Genomic DNA, 22254 nt, shown 5'->3' on the forward strand with positions numbered 1-22254 from the left:
TTTATTTACCTTTTTGAGTGGTTCTTAAGTATAGAATAGCATTACTTTAATGCATACTCACACTTCTGTTGTTCAAAAAACATATCATCAGCATACTCTATCAAAGTGACGGGACTCTGATGATATGCCATAGCAATAACTCATCAAAAAGACAGCACTTTGATTATGCCAAATATTAAATACCTCACCAAAATTCTCATCCTTTTGATAGCTATGTAAAATAACTCCTACCAGAAACTCTTTTGTGGTTAAATTAGTTCTCTTTAACACTACAGATTCATCTTGTTTTTTCTAACAAGGCTTTTATTAGACAAGATTTTATTGTATAATTATATATTCTTCTCTTCTTTATGCCTGAATTGTAACTATTTTCTCCTTTTAAAATTGAGGTAAAATTGACATTTAACATATTAGTTTCATGTTCATATTGAACATGATTCAATATTTGTATACTCTGTGAAATGTACACCGCAATAAATCTCATTATCATCCGTTACCATACAAAAGTACAATTGTTTTTCTTATGTAAGAAATTTTAAGATTTATTCTCTTGGCAACTTTATAATCAATACATTAGTATTGATTATAGTCACCATGCTGTATATTACACCACCACAACTTATTTACTTTATAACTGGAAGTTTGTACCTCTTGTCCCCCTTCACCCCTTTCATCCACCCCTCAACCCTCCTCCCTTCTAGCAACCACAATTCTGTTCTCTGTTTTTATGAGTTCTGTTTTGTCTTCTTTGTTTGTTTGATTCCACATATAAGTAAAATTATATAGTATATGTCTTTCTCTGTCTGACTTATTTCACTTAGCATAATACCCTCCAGGTTCATCCATGTTGTCACAAATGGCAAGATTTCATTCTTTTTATGGCTGAGTAGTATTCCAGTGTGTGTGTGTGTGCATGCACACACGCACACCACATCTTCTTTATCCATTCATCCGTCAATGTACACTTAGGTTGTTTCCATGTATTGGCTATTGTAAATGCTGTGATGAATTTGGGGTGCATATATCTTTTTGAATTAATGTTTTCATTTTCTTCGGAGAAACACCCAGAAGTAGAATAGCTAAATCACATGGTATTTCTATTTTTTTTTTTTGAGGAACCTCCATACTGTTTTCCATAGTGGCTGCACCAATTTACATTTCCAGCAACAGTGCATGAGGGTTCCCTTTTCTCTACATCTTTGCCAACACTTGTTATTTTTTCTCTTTTTGATAACAGTCACTCTGACAGGTGTGAGGTAGTATCTCATTGTGGTTCTGATTTGCATTTCCCTGATGATTAGTGATTTTTAGTATCTTTTCATGTGCCTGTTGGGCATCTGTGTTGCTTCTTTGGAAAAATGTCAATTCAGATCATCTGTTCACTTTTAAATCAGATTGTTTGGTTTTTTAGTACTGAGTTATATGAGTTCTTTATATATTTGGGGTATTAACCTCATCAGTTATATGGTTAGCAAATATTTTCTCCCATTCAGTAGTTTGCCTTTTCATTTTGTTCATGGTTTCCTTTGCTGTGCAGAAGCTGTTTACTTTGATGTAGTCCCACATGATTATTTTTGTTTTACTGCATTTGCTTTTGGAGTCAGATCCAAAAAAATCATAATCAAGACTGATATCAAGGAGCTTACTGCCTATGTTTTCTTCTAAGAGTTTTATGGTTGCAGGTCTTATGTTTAAGTCTTTAATCCATCTTGAGTTAATATTTGTGGCTGGTGTAAGATAGTAGCTTAGTTTCACTCTTTTACATGGGGCTCTTCAGTTTTTGCAACACCGTTTACTAAAGAGACTGTTCTTTCCCCACTGTATATTGTCTCCTTTGCTGCAAATTAACTGACCATATATTTACAGGTTTATTTCTGGGCTCTCTACTGATCTATGTGTCTGTTTCTATGTCAATACCATACTATTTTGAATATAGTTTGAAATCAGGAAGTGTGATGTCTCCACTTTTGTTCTTCTTTCTCAAGATTGCTTTGGCTACATGGGGTATTTTGTAGTTCCATACATATTTTAGGATTGTTTGTTCTGTTTTTTTGAAAAATGCCATTGGAATTTTGATAGGGATTGCATTGAATTTGTAGATTGCTTTGGGTAGTATGATCATTTAAACAATATTAATTCTTCCAATCCATGAGCATGGTATATCTTTCCATTTATTTGTGTTGTCTTCAATTTCTTTCATCAATACTTTATAGTTTTTAGTGTACACCTCAGGTCTTTCACCTCCTTGATTAAATTTATTCCTAGGTATTTTATTATTTTTGATGCAATTGTAAATGGGATTTTTTTTTTAAGTTTTCTCTTTCTGATAGTCCGTTGTTAGTGTATAGAGACACTTGAAACATTTTTATGATTTTTTTACCCTGCAACTTTACTGAATTCATTTATTAGTTCTAACAGTTTTTGGTGAAGTTAGTAGGGTTTTCTATATATAAAATCATGTTATCTGCAAATAGTGACAGTTTTACTTCTTCCCTTCCAATCTGGATGTCTTTTATTTCTTTTTTTTTTTTTTTTTTTTTTTTGCTTGATTGCTTTGGCTAGGACTTCCAAAACTATGCTGAATAAAAGTGGTGAGAATAGGCATCCTGTTTTTACCTGATCTGAGAGGGAAAATTTTCAGCTTTTCATTGTTGAGTATGATGTTACTTGTGGGACTGTCACATACAGCCTTTACTATGTTGAGGTAAGTTCCCTCTATACCTACTTTGTTGAGAGTTTTAATCATAAATAGTTGCTAAATTTTGTCAAATGCTTTTTCTGCATTTATTGAGATGATCCTATGATTTTTCATCCTGCATTTTGTTAATGTGGTACATCACATTGATTGATTTGTGGGTGTTGTTCCATCTTGCATCTCTGGAATAAATCCCACTTCATCATGGTGTATGATTCTTTTAATGTATTCTTAAATTCAGTCTGCTAATATTTTGTTGAGGATTTTTGCATCTACGCCATCAGAGATATTGGTCTGCAATTTTCTTTTTTAGTGGTATCCTTGTTTGGTTTTGGTATCAGGGTAAAGCTGGCCTCATGAAATGAGTTTGAAAGAGTTCCCTCCTCCCAAATGGCCCCTGCCCCTCTGGCAGACACTTTACAGTTAGATAATGAATCTCCTTCCCATTTAATCCAGGCATTTTTCAAACTGCTATTTGTGTGCTGGACACTGGGGGTGAGTGAGTCTGCATGTGAGCCCTTTAAGAGCAGTATCTCAGTTCCTTACAGCCCTTTGGATCTCCAGAATATAAGCTCCATTGGTTTTTAAAGCCAGATATTTGAGGGACTTATCTCCCTACTGCAGGTCTCAAGGGTGCCTGACAGACTCCTATCTCCTCAGAGGGAAGCTCCAGATTTGTGAGATCCTTCCCGATTGTGGGCCACTGTGCCCAGAATGGGGTTTTTGGCAAGACTGCCTCTCTGCCTCTTCTACCTGTCTCACTGTGGTCCTTTTGTTGTTTGTTGTGAAAGAGCTGTTCAGCTAGTTTTCAGGTCTTTTTCAGAGGGAATTGTTCGATATGTAGCTATAGATTTGGTGTGTCCACTGGAAGAGGTGAGTTCAGGATCTTCCTATGGTGCCACCTTGGACTGCCCCCTAGACATTCATTTTATATATATATATATATATACACACCATACAGTTCATGACTGGCAAAGCAATATGGTAAGCTCTTATTTACATAAATAAATATGCATAGCTAAAACATTTTTTCCTAACAGCATTAATTTAAATTAGTTAATCCCAAATTGTAAATCATTTAAACACATATCATTTTTCACTTTTCATACAAACTAAGAACATTCTTGCATATGTAACTTAAGTTCATAAGTATATTTTATATTATTTCTTTAGAAAAAAATTACCAATTGTAAAACTGTCTGGATAAAGAGGATGCATTAAGAATGTAAAACTCTCTCCAGAAATGATATTCAATTTGCATCATTGTCACAATTTGGGTTCTCTGGGAGCAGATGCTAAAATTGAGCTTGGGGTGCAAGATATTTATTAGGAATCAATACTTGTGAAAGGAAGGGCAGTCAGCAGAATTGAACAGAGGAGACTGATAAGCAGTGTAGGTCCAACATTTAGTTATTTTTTTGTTTTTTTTCCTCAGTGCCTAGTCATGTCCTTTTCTCTTTTTCCTTTTGGTATGTTTATCTTATTTCTTTTTAGGAGCTTATCATATATTAAAGATATTAAACTTTGCCCTCTCATTGTAATTTGCAAATAGTTATCCAGGGCTCATTAATATTGTTAACAATACAATTTACTTTAGGTAATATAACATGTCTTTAACCGTGCTTTTAAATGTTATTATAAAGAAGATTTACTTATCCTATCATTAAACTTGCTATTGCTTGTAAATAAGAATGTTATTGATTTTTTGCATATATTAACTTGCTATTTTACTGTATTTTCTTATTGCTTCAAGTAATTTCGAAATTGATTTTCATGGTTTCTAAGTATGCAGGCTTTGCATCTATAACCTTCAACTATTATTAAACATCAATTATTTGGTAACATTCAATTCCAATACAGCCTGATGCCATGATGGAATGAGATGTTAGGGAGTTCTTGGGGGAAAGGATGAGTGGATTTTGCTTGCCTGAAGGATGAGAATTTTTGTTGCCAGATGGTGAGGCTGTGATAGACTGTGGTTTCCCAAAATGGTCAGAGCATTACTTCTGGTTACACATGCTCTTCAGGACTTTGCCTCTCCTTCATCAAGAGGTGAAGGCAATCTCTCCCCACCCCGCATGGGGGAGGGAGACTGTGACAACCTTAACAAATGCAATACCAGATAAACTACCCTAACTTCCAAGGCCAGGTCATCAAAGGTGGCTTGGTTTTTATCTGGCTCTTTCTCTCAGGATGCTTGCCCTTGGAGTTCCTGAGAAAGCCCAGTCCACAGAGAAAGGCCACTCATAGGTGTTCTGGCCAATAGTCACTGGTTAAATTTACATACACAATACAAAAATGTTCTACCTTAATGCTTTTGGCCTTGAATTTTATTGCATCTAATATTATTTCTCTTCTTTATTTCTGCTTAAATGATACATGTTTTATCACTAGAGATCTAGCAAGTTTATTTTTTTACATGAATCTCTTTTATAAAGCATGAATTGGATATTAATTTTTGACACCATCTGAATATCTCTGTCTTTAATAGGAAACTTTAACTTACATTGACTGTCATGCTGAATATGTTTGAGCTTCATTCTCTTATATAACGTTTTAAGAATTTCATCTTTAGTTAAACTGATTACTTTTGCTGTATGAATTTTTTTTTTTGGTTTTTTTGAAGGCACACAGACATTTCATTCTATTTCTAATTATTCTAGAAGTTATATTCAACATAAATCAACACATTTGGCCCTCTATTTCTCTAATTATTTGTGTGAATATTTAAATAATACTTATTGACTCTCGACCCTATATAAATTAGGTATCATTGGTTGATTGTTTGTCACAAGCCAGCCATGCTGCTAAGTATTTTATAAGTAGATCTCTTGATCTGCATAAGAAGCTTATGAAATAAGTATTATTTTTATTTGTTTTTATATTCAGAGAGATTAACTAACTTGTCAAGGTCACATGTGTATTAAGTGATAAAACAGGGATGCAAATTAAATTTGCCAACTCCTAACTACAAGTTCTTAACCACTACATACTATTGCTATAAATTACATTTCTCCTTCACCAACCCAATTTCATTTGCTCACTTGGAGAATACAATATCACATACCTAGACCAAGTTCAAACGTCACTCCCACCACCCCACACCACACCTACCCACCCCTCACCCCCCTACACACACACAATCAGAATTTCTCTCTGATTTCCCAAACATAGTTAATTACTCCTTTTTTTGTGCTTCCACATCACTTGCTGTATAAATCTGTGAATATTTGTCATGATGCTTTGTAACTAGTGGTTGTCCTGACTGCTTCTCTAACTACATGCTGAGCTGCACTTACTCCACATTCTCAATGTCTGCCATGATCATTTGCCCATAATAGGTCATGGGTGAGTCTTATCAAATGAACAAATAAGTGGTTGAATATATTGTCTTCTATAACTGAAACTACACATCCAGGAGATGTCTTGAATATGCCTGTGTTATAAAGTAAAAGTGTTTTCTCTGTGTTTAATGTATTTAATTAAAGGAAAGCCAGACTGAACCAAATTTATATCACTGATTAGTTAATGTAGATAGCACAGAAATGTCATAATTTTTCTGTGCTTGGGAAGATTGTGTTTGGCAATGGAATTATGGAAAATATATTAGCATGTACTGAAGTAAAATGAAACATAGTACCAAAACATTCTGATCAGCATGCTCTCAGAATCTCAGTGAATAGGGTTCTAGGGAAAGCAGTAAATATAGACATCAGTAAAGAAAAAGCAATGAGGTATCTAATTCCAGAACTTCAAAGGAATTTTGATTTTCATTTCAATTCCACTCACCATTAACTGCAGAGAGGTTGACTCTCCCTGAAGATATGAAGAGTAAATTCCCTTGAGACAGATGGGGTTTGGAGGGCTCTGGAGGGGGAGCAGCAGTTCTTCTGTCAAAGTCCCACTGCCAAAGACCATTTCCAGTTACTACAGGCCTTGTTGTATCAGACCATAACGCTTTAAATTATATTTCCAGTGCTCATAATTATAATGTTTATAGTTGAGAGAACAAATGACTCAAAGTGATTTGCATTGAAATTACTATCTACTAAAGCAGAACACCTTATTAAAGAAATTAACCTTTACATAGAAATACGAACAAAGAGTAATGAAAAAACTACTCATTATTCCCTTCAACTTCAGATATTACCCTTTCAAAAGACCCTGACTTACACGCACTCTATCCTCATTGGTAATGAAGTGAACCAGTTGTGTTTTAGTTCTTCACGTAGAACTCTATTTTCTTATATTTTACTTTGTTGAAACTTGTGTCCCATAGTCATGAGGACAGCGGATCCACAAACATTTTATAATCATAAAAAAATACATTTAGCATATAGTCAGTAAATCAACTGAAAGTTTCATATTTTTACCTTCCTGCAACAAATAATACTTTATATCATGATATAAATATATATATATAAATTATACCATAACACTTAGCCTAATTGGCAAATGAAAAGTAGTCTTATTTTAAATATTTTCAAAGTAATTAAGAATTAAGCAATTAAGAAAATAGTCAATAGTAATAAACTATGAATAGAATTCTTTCATTTCTCATATATGTTAACACTTCTATATTTTTGTCAATCATCACTGCCTGTTCCTCACAAAATACAGTAAGGGTTTTAAAAGTTTGAGTCAGTAAGACTTAGAAGTTCAAATGCTGTCTCTTTAAATAGTAATGCGATACAAGGTAGTGTCTTGTAAACCGTTTAAAGTTTATTAATTTATAATCTTCTGGCATACATATTTTTAATAAATTTTAAATATAATTATATCAGAAAATTATAATGAATGAAGAGCAGTATCACCTGTAGTCTTAGCACAAAAAAGTAAAACACTACTTTTTTTACTGTATCATTATATGTAAGATGTTTAAATCAAGAATTTTTTTCACAAGAATGTTAAGAACACTAGTTTTAAAATAAGCACACATTTCTAAAGTTTAAAGTTTGCAAAGTTCTCACTTTGATTTACTATATGATTTTAGATTAAGTCATTTATAACCTTGCTTCTTAAACTTCTAAAATGTCATATTTAATTTTCCTATTTATTAAAGCAATAAATACTTATTTGGGAAAATACAAAAAACATTAAGAAGCAAACTAAAACCTCCAGTTGTTATTTGATATTCAAGGTTTTGACTGAAAATAATTCTATAAGTATTTTAATAGAAACATCTCCATTTCAACATTCCAAAAGACAAAGAAAATGACGCAGTCAAAATTATTGAATAAAAATCGAGGCATTAAAATCAACAGGTGCAAACCTGCATATATCACTCATGTAAAGATAAATTTTGGAATGGGAAAAGCAATACTTAAATCTATCTGGATAGTATTTTCTATACTGAACCTGTATGGTATGTCTTTAATGCGTGTCTGAATCTGTTCAATTAGCCTTCTGCTTTACTGTGAGGGGGTGGGAGAGGGAAGCAGATCTTTCGTAGGCAATACTTCATGGCAGATAATGACTTCCCTTATTCTACCTGAATCCATACATTTTTATAAACCAGAAAGATGACAAGTGTTAACCTGGAATTTCAACTTGTTTCAAAACAGATCCATAACTGAATTTGTTTCTTAAAGACTGATAGGTACATATACATATAAAATATATGTGTACATATATGCATACATACATACATACGTACTGTACAACTTCCTTCAGTAAATCATTCCAATACTGAATTCTTCTATGATTAAGACTTTTGTTTTTTCTTATTACAGGTAAAAATTTGCACTCTTCAATTCAGGTATTGTCCTCTTACTTATTTCCCCCAAACATAGGTCTTTTATACATTAAGACATGGGTTAGATACAGATAAAACCACAAAGGAAGCAAATTTTGTCTTTAGCATGTTCCTCCTCATCTTTGATTCATTCTTTTTCCTTCAAATCCAAGAGACCCCCCTCCCCACAAGCCTTTTCCTCACAGCCCCACCCAACTAATGAGAAACACAGCAATCAATCTCAATGCTTTGAGGTCCCTCTAGCTCCTAAGAGCTACTCTAAGTGCTTTATACACATCTCAAGTGAACCTCAAAACAACATTTTGAACTATGTATCAGCTTCAGTATACAAATTTTTTTAAATGAAACTTAAAGTATTTTAACTGCCCACGGTCATAAAAATAATTAGTAATAGTGAAGTTCATATTTGAACACTGGTCTCTGTAACTCCAATATTTCTACCATATTGATTTTATTAAAGAATACTCTATGAAATGCATATCTCCACTCCTTTCCCTCTCCTTTTCAAAGCATTCCTTCTGAGTTACATTTTCTTACGCTTTCCTTTGCTAGGAAATTAATGAGTAGCTCTTTCTAATATGGAATTAGTGAATGCTGGAAACCAAGGAAATGTTGTTCCAAGGAGTGAGTTTAAATGATAAAAAAAATTAGACACAATGACAATCTATTTAGAGAGGAATACCTTTGAACACACTTGAAATCATAACACAAGGCCACTGTTTAGCCTGGTTTCATGTAGGTCCAAGTAACAATAACGCTTCCTTCAAAGATGTGTTTCCTCAAATTACTTCATAAGCCAAATGCCTGAGCCAAAGTATACAAGGTAGTGTTCAAGGCACCAAGAGAGAAGGGCAGAGGGTCAAATTGAAGGAGACCAGAAAAAGTCTAAGAAATACCTCTGTGGATTCAAGTTCGGGAGTCCAGTAGACATATAAAGGACTTACAACGTGGAGGGTTATGACACTATGACTGGAAAAAGGGCTTTTAACTAACACACCCACAGATGCTACCTAAAAATGAATGTCAAAGAAAAGTACTAGTTTCAATTCAGAGTGTAGGCAATTACCAAAAGCAAGTGAGATGTTAACCTGAGCTAAAAAGTCAGGATTGGGAACTACTATCATAATGAGAGCAAAGGAATTAAGGGTTTTGAACTCTCCATCTGAGTTTAAGTCTTGAGGAATCGAAAATAACTAGGAGTCAAAGCACAAGGTCAGACAGATGGGCTTGCAATGGGTGATATGGTATTTGCACTGCAGTATTACAGTACTCCACTTCCTCTCAAAATAGAATCCTATCAGTTTTTGCTGCATAACACACCACAGCATGTGGTCGTTTTAGAATCTAACAAAACATTCTAGAACCAAGGGCAAAATTTACTTGGATTTAAGCTGTTTTTCCAACTAGAGGATTGAGAAATAGAGAACATAAAGAACACATATTCTATTTATTTCCTCAGTTTCCTTAGGTATTGCAAGAACCTTCTAACATCAGAACCAGTGTCACCACTTGAGCATAAAGACAAAAGAAAAACATGATCATCCAGCTAAGAAGGCAGAGAATTTACAGAAATGTTTACCAAAGTCCCCAGATACTCCACAGTTGGAGAATGGCTTCAGACATTAGCATTAGATCACAAATAATTCCAAATCTGTTTTACACACATAAATAACTCATAGGGTCAACCGTGAACAAGCACCTCCTCTAGGAAGGGGGTCAATTTATAGGCGCTTTTCTGAATTTTTTCTAGAATATACATTTTAATATTTTTAAAAATCCAAAAGTAATCATACAATGCTGCTAAAGATAAAGACCATTATGGGATATTATTGTCCTAGTATTCACTCAGTTATTTTACTAAATATATTATACAAAATGATAATGTCCGTAGATATCAGATATTGCTCTTTTCAATTTTAGGGTAATTTTTTGAATCTTGTGTCATTTGATGACTCAACAATGTCTTGCACGTAATCAATTGCAATCTCAGCTACCATATCATCTTCATTATTGGTCTGGCCGAGTATATGTCACAGTTTAGCACTTGTTTTAAATTTATATGTAAAATGTTCTGCACTAAAGACTTCCAGCATTCTATAAGAAAATTCAACTTGAATAACAGTCACTTACAAATGCAATTTTTTTTGCATCACTACAAAGTAAATAACATCATTTGATTTCAATTAAATAAAGTGACACTAAAATCTTTGTAAGCAAAAATATAACAATAGAAATACATTAGGGTGGAAATTTATAGGCACACCATAACTTATGCTTTAGGATGCATTGTAATGAGTGCCAGCTGCTGCAATTGCATTCCTTAAAATGCAGAACAAACTTTACTCACTAATTCATGACAGAAAGGAATCATGAAAAATTACACTTCTTTACAATGTCTAAGTCCAATATGCTTTCAATTAGATAAGAGTTTGATTCAGATCAGGATTCAAAAACTATATAACACCTGAAAAACAGATATATGTGAGCCAGAGGGTATTGTTCTATGAGAATAAAGTGATTAGATCACTAAATTACTCCCATTGTTTAATTCAATTCAATTTAATATATTCTCTAAACACCTCTGGTATTTTCAGTAATTTTCCTTAGTTATTGCAAAAAACAGAAAGTCAAGAAAGAGTTATCATACTGGATTGGCTAAATTCTATTTTATTCAGAGTGTTTTAGGAAGTATTTCTATCCCTTACTCAGAATCTGTGCCTCTATCTTAAAACCCTATGCAGTTCCAAGCCAGGTGCCATATGGTCCAAGAGTCATCTGCCCTGACAAGTACTGTCCTTCCTCCCATCAGCATGACTTTGAGGACCTAGATACTCTGGGTGAGTCCAAGCTCTGCCTGGGGCTCTGAGGTCTTCCTCTGAGGTTGCCAGTGGTCCCACTTGCCTATATGGCTTTTGTAGGCAGTTTTCCTCCAGAAATATTGCTGGCCCTCTGCCTTCTCTGCTGGAAACCAGGGCATGTCCCCTGTATGCTGAGACCCCCAAACCACTCCATTTTCACCATCTCCCTTCACACTAGGCTGGAAAAACTTTCTAGGTCCCAGTCTTTTCCCATCTCTGGAATTTAGGAAGATTCACAGGAGTCTTCTGTATTCTCTCTTGTCCCAAAACTCACTCAAAACAACAAACATAAGTCTAACCATTTGCTTATATAGAATGGGTTGGGGTGGGAGTGGTCAGAAGAAAACAGAGGGAAAAAACATAATACCTCAAAATATCACATGACCCACACACCAAGTTTGCAGGATTGTAGTAAGATTTAGAAATGATCCATGTAAAATTTCTGGCATATTCTAGACTTGCTCTGGCTGTTGTTCTTATTATCATTATATAAGAACGTGTAAAATTACTCCTTAGATTTCTGATATTCCTGAAACCTTGGAACAATTATTTGAACAAAGACTGATAATATTAACACTGGAATAAGTGTGTGTGTGTGTATACACATACATACATATACATGTATCAATATATCTACCAGGTGGAAGATACTGAAACCCCAAGATTCAGAGAACTTGATTCAGCAGAAGCAAGCTATTGATACTTTGAAGATGCAATAAAGATTTAAATCCCAAAGAGTAAAAATCAAATTTAAATCTAAACAATGATCAAGGTTGCTGACATATTTCTCCAATAAGCAATCTTCCCACATTTCTATTGACGTTTTCTTAAAAGTTTCAATTCTCACTGGGCTTATTGAGTGCATAGTGAATATCTATATATTCTTCTGACTAATCCTTAATGGGGCTGTGCTGGTGTTATTCTGACTGCAATAAATTGGCTTTGCCTTTCTCTAGCTGCAATTTTTTTTCATAAAAGTTTATGTCATCTATAGATCATGACTCTAGAACATATGTCCAAATATGCCCACTTTCTGAGAGGAAAAGCAAGGAAGGTCAAGATTTCATGGCCTCCATACAACTTGAAAAGGTATTTGAAGAGCACGAGGCACTATGCAATAATACAAGGAACAGATTCTCCAATAAAGGGTTTTATATATTTTAAGAGTAAGACCAAAAGGCCCCAACACTAAGGCCATTAGCTGTTTTAACATTATTTGAAGTGAGATCACAGTATGTGTTTTACCACCTAAGTGAGGAGAAAGAGGCTGAGTCACAGGATGTGAACTTCATGGGCTGTGACAGCAACAGCCCTGTGGCAGCCACACCTGGAGATGAAACCACGAGCAGAATGCATTGTAGAGGCCAACCTTATGCACCCAACTTCAATGCCAACAGACCAGGCCTCTGGGAGTCGGCATCACTGAGCCTCTAACTTCTTCTGAGTCACAGTTCTCTCCAGGTCAGTGCAGGGCTTAGAGATGGAAAGTAAAAGAGAGCCTTGGCCATCCTACCAATCTATGAGTCAGGAGGCCAAGAAAAAAATGAATGAAGCCTTTTGCTCACCTTAAATCATAGCAAATGATCAACTAATAAAGAGACCCCACAGTGGTCAGATTCTAAATCTAAATACATTAGGAATGAATTATCCAGCGGAGTAGGTTAGGGATTGAACATGAATGAAAGTGTTTATTCTAGCACTTTTCTCCTCTCTTGTACAGAATCGATTGGAATATAGTAATAGGGAGGAGATTATAAGGTTTACCCCTGAAATGTTGGAAATTAGGCAAGTACAGGGGAAATATGGCCCATAATCTTTTGAAGCATCCAATATTTTTGAGAGTGGTAACGCTGAGATTGATTACAGAGGGAAGAGCCAGTGTGAATTGGATCAAGATGGTCATAGTGAGCAGAGAAAGAAGTAGATGAATTCTAAATATTTGGGGGGTAGATGACTTTATGATTGATTTGCTAAGATCCTGTGTTGGAAAACAGAGATTGAGGAGCAAACGATCACCTATAGTTTCCAGGATGAGTAGCTAAGTAGATAGTGGGGTCCTTTGCTCAGATGGGAAGCAATGGAAGATCAGAAGGCTGTAGATAATCATCTGTAGTTTGATTAAAGATGTGCCTATAGCTATTTCTACTTGTCCCAATGACATTTCAAGTTCAATGTATCTTTAACTTCTGTTATGGACTGAATGTTTGTGTCCCCTCAAAGTTCATATATTGAAGCCCTAACTCCAACGTGATGCTAGTAGGAGATGGGGACTGTGGGAGGTGATTAGGTTCAGATGAGGTCATGAAGGTGGGGCATCTATGATGGGATTTGTGCCCTTATAAGAAGAGGAAGAAACACCAGAACTACCTCTCTCTGCCACTTGGAGCTACAGCAAGAAGACGATGATCTTTAAGTCAGGAAGAGGGCTCTCACCAGAACCCAACCATGCTGACACCCTGATCTCAGACTTCCCAGCCTCCAGAACTGCAAGAAATAAATGTTTGTTGGGTTTTTTTTTGTTCTTTCTTTTTTTTTTTTTTGAAGTAAATGAAATAGCAAGTGTTTATTGATCATCAAATATGCGTAAGATAGTATGTGAGGTGCTTCCAGAGATTAAAAGAAGTACAATTCATGGTGCAGTTATGTTGAAAACTTTTGGAACCTGGTGGAGAAACGAGTAACAAACAAATACTTGGAAGATGATTTCTGCTTCCAAGGGGCTCAGCGTAATCGAGAAAAGCAAGGCATATCCACAAAATCAGGAAACACAGCAGTTTCTATTTTGCACGTGTAGTAATTTGTTACCAGTTAAATAGATGTGTGGGATGAGAGTGAGAGCCGGTGGCCTCCATGGTCAAGAGGTTGCTGTGGGGAGCAGTGAGCAGGTCCTTCCAAAGGAATACGACCAGCTGGGCCTTGAAGGGATAATGCAATCAAACAGTGAAACAGTTTTTCATCAGCTCCAGCCACATTCCGGAAGAAGATTTTTCGGCAGCCTCCTCCCCTCTCACTGGTATAAACTCAAATTCCAGGCTCCAAGTAAAATGTGGTAAAGCTCCAGAACTGTGCCTGCCTCAGTGCAGTCTCTGAGGAGGACGGTGAGTGTAAAAGGGACATGTTAGGAAGTGTTCCCAGGAGAGCCAAGAGGGGAGCCGGGGTTGGACAGGGGGGTGAAGTCCAAGGACGTTCACTTTAGCTCGTGAGGCAGAGCCGCGGAGGTTGTCCTGATGAATGTTTGTCGTTTAACTCACCAGTCTATGGTATTTTGTTATAGCAGCCCAAGCTGACAAAAACAATTGCTTTCTGTATACTGTCGTTCTGCTAACAATCCCCAACTGTATCGGACAAAAACAATAGCTTTCTATATACTGTCTTTCTGCTAACAATCCCCAACTGTATATATCAAGCCTGGACTTTCCTTCTGAGAATTAGCTTTGTTTTTAAGTTTGATATATACATTTGGGAATTATTTGAGAGACAGTCATAAAATTTATACAAGTAGATAAAATCACCTAGGAGAGTGCAGAGTGAATAAGCAGAGGAAGAAAGAAATTTGAGAAAGAATTTGAAACCTAGAAAACAGTACTTACAAGATGGCAAAAACATGTACCTGTATAGCTGACATGTATTTACTGATTTCCTTTTCCCAGGACTGTACAAAGACCATTTTATACATTATTTCGTTTAGTCCCTAACAGCAATGTCTGGAATTATGACTGTGGACACAGAGTATACTTCAACATTCAGTGGGAAATGATGTCTGAAATCAACCAAAAAAATTCAAACAATCATCTCTGTATTATTTTCTTTAGATTTGGGTAGAGGCACAAAAAAGAGACTGGCAAACATGTGCACTCTTTCTAAAAGTCTTTTATGCATTCTGGAAGTCAGAAATTTCTACATCTATAAAACCTCCGAGGGACAGGCTAAGCAGATATTCAGGTTCTTACAGGCCTTTTCAGGTTTTAAATGTCAGTGCTCTTAAGCCACTCTTAATTTCTCCCGAATCGAATAAATGAATAATAAATATTTGCAAGCTTTTTTCATGTATACCCTTACTAAACCCATGCATTTATTTAACAGATCTATGTATTTATAACTTGGACTACTGACCAGAGAGAGTATTATGGCCATTCTCCTTTCTCTGCATTCTATCATATTTTTATAAGGTGCTTAACATTTTAAATAATCCCTTTACACATCTAGGTTTCCCATTAGACTATGAGTTCTTTTGTGACTGAGAACATACCTTACTTAACTTGCATATCCAGAGCTTAGAAACAAATATAAGATATATTAGAACCTTAATTAGTCATGTTTTAAATAATTTTTGATATTTATAAGTATTCATTTTAATTTGTTTTGTGAGGGGTTAAAATACAATAGTTGCCAGTAGATATTTTCTTTTAGATCATGGTTTATGGTCAAAAAAGCATAGTCTTAGAGGCAGATTCAAGTGCATGTCCTCACTACATATTAGCTTTCTCATTTTTATTTTCCTCCTTTCTCATCTCCGATTCCATGGTCCATGGCGTATAACAACTTGCCTGCAAAGAACCTCAACTTCCTAAACCCTTGCATCGGTCCACGGTACTTGCCTGGTAAAACGCCACCCTAGATAAACCTGAGCACCTCCCTCCTACATGCCTGCACCCATGAATTATACTGGAGAGAAATCACCCAATCAGTCTTAGGTTTTTAAACTCTGAATTAATAATTAAAAACTTCAAATGTACACCCAAGATTTTCAGGAATTCTACTGTTTATCAAGTAAACTTGATGTCCCATTCACGATGTTTTATAACATCTCCTCAATCTGAGAGAAACAATCAGATGTATTTCGTGCCATCAAATCTATAATGAAGCAGTACAAAAAAAGTGCAATTTTGAATAACTCAACCACCTCTCCTCACAAATGATCTTCAGGAGGATATGGTAGGAGAAAAATTCTTCACCTGGAAAATTTTGTCAGCTTCTGCACCCACATCCCCTTCAAAATTCCAGGCCTGTCCATACTTGCAGGCCTCTTGGATGAAATCTCACTACAAATCAATTGGATGAGGGAATTTAATTTCGCTAATGTTAAAATGGCAAGCCTCAAAGCATGGCCTTATCTTGTAGCTGATGTGGCCTACCAACTTTGTTTCCTGTCTTGATTTACCTACATCATCCTTGAGGATTTCAAAAGGCTTGCATCACCCATTCCTAAAAATGTTTACTGAGTGCCAACTGGGTGCCAGGTATTGTTATAGAAGAGGGAGGAACAAAGTGAACAAAAATATAAAGTTCCCACACTTGTGAAGATTATGTTCTAGTGGGGAGAGCTACACTTATATATAAGCAAGTATATGAATAGACCATAGATTGATAAGTGCTAGAAAGCAAAACAAAGAAAATATGGGAAATAAAGAGGGCCATGTAGTTGGGACTCTTTTCTATAAGGCTGGTAAGGAAGACCTCATTAATAAAACATTTAAGCAGAGTCCTAAAGAAAGTGATAGTGCAAGCCATGTGACTTAAAAGGGAAAGTCGGGGGGGGGGGGCGGAAATAGTAACACATGGTGTTCATGAAGCCAAGACTACCAAGACTTTTACTCCATTGATACTACAGCATTATTTTGTGGTCCCTCATCCCCGTAATGCCCTAATTACTCCCCTTACACGTGGTTAAATATGATAGAGAATCCATTGGAGTGTTAACAAAACCCCCTTGCCTCTATCACGTTGACATAGCCCTTTGGTTAAACCGTAACTCTAGTTAAATCTGGTTCCCCACATACTGTCTGTCTGCTCTCTTGTAGCTGAACGTGGCTGGAAAAAAGCACAAAACCATGAAAACTAGTCTCTATAAACCCCATCACTAACTTCGGAGAGGTCCATAATGGTGACACAAAGTCATTGTATATTTCTGAAATCCATCTATCCCTCCACTTCCTTTTCTTTTCAAATGTACAACACCAAAACCCATTCTCTCTATGAGCTGGTGTTATTTCTTATTTCACTGAGAACACTGAGCCATCAGAAGAAAACCTCTACAAGATATCACCACCACTTACAGTTTCGGCATCTATACACATATATTTTGCTTTTTTTTCTTCTAACTATGGATATACTGCATGTTCTACTACCTAAGGCTAAGCTGTCTACTTGAGTAATTAGATCCCAACCTCTTCCCATATATACTTAGGGATGTTCTTCTAGAAATTCTTCCTTTTTTCCTATCATAGTTTTTCATAGTGATTCAGTCCCCCCAAAATATTAAATTATTTCTCTTATCTTAGAAATACTGCATTGTGTCTTATTTCTCCTCTAGCTACTGTTCAATTTTTCTTTTAGAATAAAATGTGTACAAATAATTCATTTTATGTGTCATGTCTGATTTTAATCCCTCTATTTTCTACCTCCCACTATAACTGTTTTTATCAACAACATCTCTGGCGTCACTAAGTCCCATGATCTTTCTCAGCCTTCTACTCTCGACATACAGCAGCATCACAGAGCAGTTCTCTCTCTCAGAACCATTTTCTGCTCCAGGTTATCAGGACTTCACACTAACCTGGTTCTTCTCTTTTGTGCCCCAGTGTTTTTTGTTGGTTCTTCTTCCTTCCCCTGATCTCTATAGGGAGTATCCCAGTGTTTAATTCTTGAATCTCTTCTATTTCTTACCTAAACTCATGACTGAATACCTCAATCAGTTTCATGGCTTTGAAAATCATACATAATCTGTCATTTATTAATATACATGTCCTCCCTGAACCCTAGACTCATATATTCGACCCTCTACTAGTCATCCTTAATTTGAATATCCAACAACCATCTTAAGCTTTACATATAGCAAACTAACTCTGAGTATTACTTCCCACCAACAACAAAAGCACAAATGTTCTCATAATGTTAGTCATCTCAATAAAAGGGCAACTGAGTTTCTCCAAGTATTAAAGCCAAAAGTAGCTTGGAGACTTCCTTAACTACTTTTACTTACACACTACTGCAAACCTCCAGCAAATCCTGCTCCTCTGCTTCTGACATATAGCCAGCATCCAACTGTGTCTCCCTTCTCACTCTACTACTGCTCTGTACCAGGCCACCAATATCTTCTATAGAAATTCTTGCAGTAACATGCTGACTGGTCTCCTTCTGTTGTCAGCTACAAAGCTACTAAACTTGTGGCAATTTGTTATACCAGCAATAGAAAACTAATACACCTTTGTAAAAGTTCAACCTCGTTCCCAACATTCCTTAACCATTTCCTCCTTTTTATCTTCTCCATAGCATTAATTACTTGCTAATATACATTGTATTTTGCTCATTTATCCTGTGATTGCTGTGTCCTCAGTGGAATGCAAGTTCCATGAGGGCAGTATGAACAGGTATTTGGCCTTTTTTGTTCATTGCTTTATCCCCAGCTCCTAAAGAATGCCTGGGATATGAGAGCTACTAGAAAAAGCTTGAATCAGTACATAAGTTATATATATATGGGCATACATGTATATGAATTATGTATTCATTCAACGAATTTTGTATATTTATGCATGTATACATATATATGCATACATATATACATAAATACACACATATATACTGATTGATATATATGTATATCATATACATACACACATACTGATTAATTATATTGAATTTAGATTTTCTCCATTGCTTTATTCTGTGTTGTTAAATGGCCTTCCTTTTCTATTAACTAACCTAGTTATTGAATAATAACTACTTCTAACCTCAAATAAATAATCTTACAGCTGAGTCACCCCTTTCCCACTCCCAATTCACTTGATCCTTGTCACCTATAATATTAGAGAACATTCTGAAGCAAAAACTGGCCTCTAAGTCACCTATGAACTTGGACAGTATTATTAAAAACCAAGGCGTTTAGTTACTGTTGATATGTACTTGTGAAACATTGCTAAGCAGTAAACCCAGTGCTTATAACGGATTACATGGTGAAACTTTTTCATCTTAATTTTAACTGATAAATAACAACAAAACATTCATTTCTAATTACCAATAAATTATAAACATAAACTTATACATAAATAAATGATTAATCCTGTTAAGTAGTGACTAAATATGTTGCAGAGGAAAGGCCATATACAGATGTCTTTACTACCTTTTCACTCTAACCATCCATCTTCCTTCTTGCCTAGACATTTTTTTTTTTTTGCTTTTGATCACTTTTCATACCTCAGTTTGTATTACAATAGTGTGTTCAGTCTCCAATATTATACTTCTTTAAAGCACTAGCTTCTAAGAAAAATAAAATTGAATTTACCCTTGAAATCATTTTTCATATGTATAATATGATATCTATTTTATTCACATTATGCTAGATAGTAGGCCATATCTTTGAGTGGCTGATTGCCCTGTTCATGCTATTACAAGCAATCTGAAGACAAATACACTAAGCAAACTGAGTTAAACTTTATCTCCTGAAATTTGCTGCTCATTTAAAGACTTATTAGGAAAAAAACCCAGATTGAATAAAAAGGCATTTTATTCCATCTAAAAATCCTTATATATTCTGATTGTGATTACATGCAGGTTATTTTTCAAAATGTCAAATACTGCTTTATCAGAATAAGAATGACATAAGATGCACTCTGACTTATGTGACTTTGAGACTCAAAATAAGTCACTAAAGTAAATTAAAAAGAGAGATTTGAAGCAGGTTAGGCCTCTTCCCAAATCCTTCCTTGTAGAGTGTCATGATATATTGAACTATCAAGAGCATAAAATACACTCACAACAATTAATATTTCCACTATAATTCAGTTATTGTGACATCAGAATCTGACATCATATACGAAATTGTCAACCCAATGCTTAAGGGAAAATGCTGGATAGTCAGATTTAACAGTAGTCCATCCTTAATGCTGAAGGTGAATAATTACGCCATTCAGAACTCATGCTGATTATTATGGTCATTTCTGTTCATAATAACATCTGTAATCTTTCAGTAACATTTGTCTCATACAAATAATAATGTCTCATACAGAAATGAACAAAACTAGAGAAAAATATGTTAAAGCAAATTGAAATTTTTATTTCCCATAATTCAAAGAGTTAGAAAGTAAATGGCCAAAATTTTAAAATAACATTTGCTCTAATTTTGTACATCATTTTAATTAGTTCTCAAATAGAATCCTAACTATATAACATAACCAATTCATTTACAGTGGTTTTCTAAACATACTTGTGATGATAATTTGTCAATATCAGTTAGCAGAGGCCACTTTCCATTTAATAGTTTATCTGTTTCACCCGTGAGATAGCTCAGAAGCTGGGCTTTGGATGTTAATAACCATTTTGCAAACCATTGACTAAATGCTTTCTGTTTTGTTTTGTAATCCACATAATAGCAAAGTCATCATAGGGAGTTTAGCAATCAATGCCACCATTGATCAACCTACAGTGCCACAACATTATTACTCAAAGTCCAGAGCTTACATCAGGGTTCACTCTTGGTGTTGTGTATTCTATGGATTTGGACAAATGTATCCACCATTATAGTGTCATACAGAGTGTTTTCACTGTCCTATAAATCCATTATGCTCTACCTATTTATCCCTCCCTTCTCTACCAATCCCTGGCAATAGCTGATCTTTTCATTGTTTTCCATAGTTTTGCCTTTTCCAGAAGGTCATATGCTTGCAATTGTACACTATATAGCCTTTTCAGATTGGCATCTTTCTTTTCATAATAAGCATTTGAAGTTCCTCCATGTCTTTTCATGGCTTGATAGCTCATTTCTCTTTAGCACTGAATAATATTCCATTGCCTGGATGTATCACAGTTTATTAATCCATTTATCTACTGAAGGACATCTTGGTTGCTTCCAAGTTTTGGCAATTATAAATAAAGTTGTTATAAACATCCGAGTGCAGGTTTTTGTATGGACAATAATTTTCAACTCCTTTGGGTGAATACCAAGGAGTGTGAGTGCTGGATCATATGCTAAGACTATGTTTGGTTTTGTAAGAAACTGTCTTCCAAAGCAGCCATACCATTTTTAATTCCCCCAGCTATGAACGAGAGTTCCTATTACTCCCCATTCTTCCCAGCATTTGGTGCTGTCACTATTCCAGATTTGGGCCATGCTAGTAGATGTATAGTGGTGTCTAGTTATTTCAATTTGCATGTGTCTGATGACAAATAATGTGGAAGATCTTTTCACATGCTTATTTGCCATCTGTATATCTTCTTTGGTGAGGTGTTTGTTAAGCTCTTTGCCCTATTTTTAAATCAACTTTATTTTCTTATTGTTGAATTTTAAGAGTTCTTTGTATATTTTGGATAACAGGCCTTGTTAGATGTGTCTTTCGCAAATATTTTCTCCCAGTCTGTGGCTTATCTTCTCATTCCCTTGGCATTGTACTTCACAGAACAAGTTTTTAATTTTAATGAAGTCCAGCTTATTCATTACTTCTTTCATGGATTGTGACTTTGGTGTTGTATATAAAAAGTCATTGCCATACCCAAGGTCATCTAGATTTTCTGCTAAGTTATCTTCTAGGAGTTGTATAGTTTTTCGTGTTACATTTAGGTCTATGATCTATTTTGAGTTAATTTGTGTGAAAGGTGTAAAGTCTGTGTCTACACTGTTGTTTTTTTCCATTATGAACAACATTCAGATGTTCCAACACTATTTTATAAAAAGACTATCTTTGTTCCATTGCCTTGCCTTTGCTCCTTTGTCAAAGATTAGTTGATTATACTTATGTGGGTCTGTTTCTGGCTCAATGTTCTATTCCATTGACCTATCTGCTTATTATTTCACCAATACCACATTATCTTTATTACTGTAACTTTATGTTAAGTCTTGAAGTTAGGTATTTTCATTCATCCAACTTTGTTCCTTCTTCTCAATACTGTGTGGGCTATTTTGGGTCTTTTGTCTCTCCATATGAACTTTGAAATCGGTTTGTCAATATCCATAA

The 22254-nt window shown here is 35.2% G+C and overlaps 1 pseudogene across 1 annotated transcript in view; it reads right to left on the minus strand.

Moving 5' to 3' along the window:
- The window catches only part of LOC309619499 (small ribosomal subunit protein uS2 pseudogene), a 185139-nt pseudogene that overhangs the window by 111752 nt on the left and 51133 nt on the right, over window positions 1-22254 (minus strand). The window contains exon 3 of the transcript XR_014249864.1: window positions 6485-6599. The product of XR_014249864.1 is annotated as a small ribosomal subunit protein uS2 pseudogene (transcript). The remainder of the gene's footprint in view (window positions 1-6484; window positions 6600-22254) is intronic.

Source organism: Balaenoptera borealis (genome assembly GCF_965194805.1).
Source record: "Balaenoptera borealis genome assembly, chromosome: 21".
In the NCBI taxonomy this organism is placed as follows: Eukaryota; Metazoa; Chordata; class Mammalia; order Artiodactyla; family Balaenopteridae; genus Balaenoptera; species Balaenoptera borealis.